This window comes from Silene latifolia, unplaced genomic scaffold (genome assembly GCF_048544455.1).
Source record: "Silene latifolia isolate original U9 population unplaced genomic scaffold, ASM4854445v1 scaffold_70, whole genome shotgun sequence".
Classification (NCBI taxonomy): Eukaryota; Viridiplantae; Streptophyta; class Magnoliopsida; order Caryophyllales; family Caryophyllaceae; genus Silene; species Silene latifolia.
This window is the reverse complement of record NW_027413609.1, coordinates 1284825-1287732: the sequence shown is the minus strand read 5'-3', so window position 1 is coordinate 1287732 and position 2908 is coordinate 1284825. Positions and strand designations below refer to the sequence as shown.

The following is a 2908-nucleotide window of genomic DNA, read 5'->3' as shown; positions in this document are numbered from 1 at the left end:
TATTATTTGGAATTATCTTCATAGGTAAAATTCTCTCTTAATCCTTTTTATTATTGTTAACCATCTTCATTTGTTCATCATGTTTTGCCTTGCTGGTATGATTGACAACCTTGTTAGCATGTTAAACTTGATAATGAGTGAGTAGTTTCCTTAACTAGGGTTAATGGGGGATTAGGGGAAACCAACATGGGGATTGATTCATGCTTAATCTAATATGTTTTCATAATTAATTTGCTTGCTTGTTGTGATTCCAACTTATGCACATGTTATGTTTGATGAAATGCGAGCCTATGAATCCTTGCATTTTTTACCCATCACTTACCTTTTCAATGAGACTTGTAAAACATAAACTAACACGAGTCTCATTAGACCATGCATATAGTTGGATAGGAAGGATTAAGTCGACTTGTAGGTGTTGTACAATCTAATTGATTCGGATCCGGGACCCAAACCTTCTTAGTGATTGTATGATATACACTAACTCCATCCCATCACAATAATCAGTGCTTGCATCTAGTAGAGAACATGTTTGTATGATCAAATCTCATGAATCCCTTATGAACCCATGACACCCTAGTGCTTTTAATCAATTGTTTACATCTCATTTTAATCATCTTGCTTATTTTCATTACTTTATTTACATTGTTGATTAGTTTAGTTGATCTCCTATCTCAACCCAAATTGAGACACCGTTGGACACAACCAATTGCAATTGAAAATCCTACATCAATACCCGTCCCTTGGGATCCAACCTTTACTTACCTCTTTACTAAGAGTACAGTAGTTTGTGAAGTTATAAATATTATTTTGGTTAAGGTAACTTTTGACGACGAGTAACAAAACCGACGAACCAAAAATGGCGACGTTGCCGGGGATGGTGTTAACTTGATTTGATTTTCTTTAATTGTTTTTAGTTGTGTCTTTCTTTACCTTAGGGAAGTTAAACGCCTTAAGATTCATTCTAATTGTTTTCGAGTTGTTTGATATTTTGCATGTCTAGGAGATCACAAGGTAACTTTTTACCCATTGATCTTGAAATTGAAAGAACTTTGACCAACAATAGAAGACTTGCTAGAAATACTTTGAGAGGTATTGGTGAGATTTTGGACATTCAACCAAATAATAGTGAGTTCATCAAACCTTTTGCAAGAGAAGGAGAGGATAACCCAACACAAAACCAACCACAAAATCAACCCACAATGCCTAAATTTTCATCACATTCCGTATCAATCGAGGAGAACCTACCAAATGGTACTCCTACCCCACAACATTTAACCGGTAATTTCATTGCAAAATCTGCATTTATACAATTGGTTGAGAGAAGTCAATTTAGGGGGGTGCCTAGTGAAGATCCTCATTCTCATATAGAGACTTTTTTTTACTATTGTGATGCGATTTCTCAAACTGGAGTTACTTAAGACCAAATTTGATGGGTCTTATTTCCTTTTTCTTTGATTGGTTCCGCGAAACAATGGTTGAAGAGCCTAGATAAGGCTACTCTTGGAAGAAATTGGCACTTGCTTTTTACAAGAAATTCTATCCTCCGGAGAAGACTAACATGTTGAGAGCCCAAATCACCGGGTTCAAACATAGGGATGAGGAATCTTTGTATGAAGCATGGGAGAGATTCAAGGATACTTGTCGATCTTGTCCACACCATGGACTTAGCGAGTGGTTCCTTATACAACAATTTTAGAATGGTCTACATGAAGATTCCCGAAACATTCTCAATATGGGGTCAAATGGTATGTTTACCGAAGTTGATGACAATCAAACATGGAACAAGATTGAAGAAATGGCGGTCCATAACTCACAATATAGTAGACCTCGGAAGGCTACTAGAGGAGGAAAGCATGAGGTGGACTCTATTACTCAATTGGGTGCTCAACTTAGTGCCCACATTAACACCATTAATTTGAAGTTTGAGAACGCTATGGGTAAACTTAAAGAGGCCTCCAAATCACCCAAGCAACATGTTAATGCTATGGTAGCATTATCATCAATTCCAAGTGGAGTATGTGAGAGTTGTGGAACTTTGGGACATGACCAAAGTGAATGTAGGGGAATAAGTGAAGAAGTGAATGCTTTCCAAGCATACAAGAGTGGTACCCCTTATTCTAACTATTACAATGAAAACACCAAATTCCACCCCAACCTCTCATACAAAAGCCAAAATGTTCAAAACCCTCAACCAACATACACCCCACCTCCAATGAGAAACCAAGCTCAAAAACCCTTTTACAATCAAAACCAAAGTTATCAAAACCAACCTTCATACAATCAAACAAATGACCAAGGTTTTGATGTTCAAAAAGCGGTCCTCCAAATGCAAAAGAACCAACAAGAATTTTTCACTCAAATGCAAAAGGATAGTCAAGTAAAAGACATCACCATCAACAACATACTAGCTCACACGAAGATGTTGGAAACCCAAATGTCTCAATTAGCATCTTCTAGTTCACAAAGACAAAAGGGGCAATTACCACCTCAAGGTAATCCCCTAAGACATGAGCCGGTGAGTGCCATCCATTTGAGGAGTGGTACAAGGTATGAAGGGCCGAAGAGGCCCGTTGATGAAGATGTTGTGAATTCTAGTGATAAGGAAAGAGTTGAATACTCTAAGAAAGAAGAAGAACCCACCACCATTCAAGAAGTTTTAAAGCAGAATGAAGAGAAGGCTAAGGAGAAAGAGCCTATTGTGATTCGGCTTCCATTTCCAAGTCGTCAAGCTAAGCCTAAGTTTGATGAACAACTTGGGAAGTTTATGGAGATTGTGAAAAACTTGGAAGTCTCAATTCCATTTACGGAATTGATCAATCACGTTCCGGCCTATGCGAAATACATGAAAGATATTCTTACAAAGAAGAAATCCATCCGTAAACTTGAGACTATTGCTTTCACTAAGGTG

At 37.6% G+C, this 2908-nt stretch overlaps 1 non-coding gene across 1 annotated transcript; it reads right to left on the bottom strand.

The window, feature by feature from the left end:
* Nucleotides 1–1558: 1558 nt before the first annotated feature.
* On the bottom strand, nucleotides 1559–1665 carry LOC141640101 (small nucleolar RNA R71). Its single transcript, XR_012542847.1, has one exon. It is a non-coding gene; the product is annotated as a small nucleolar RNA R71 (small nucleolar RNA).
* Between the last annotated feature and the right edge of the window lie 1243 nt (nucleotides 1666–2908).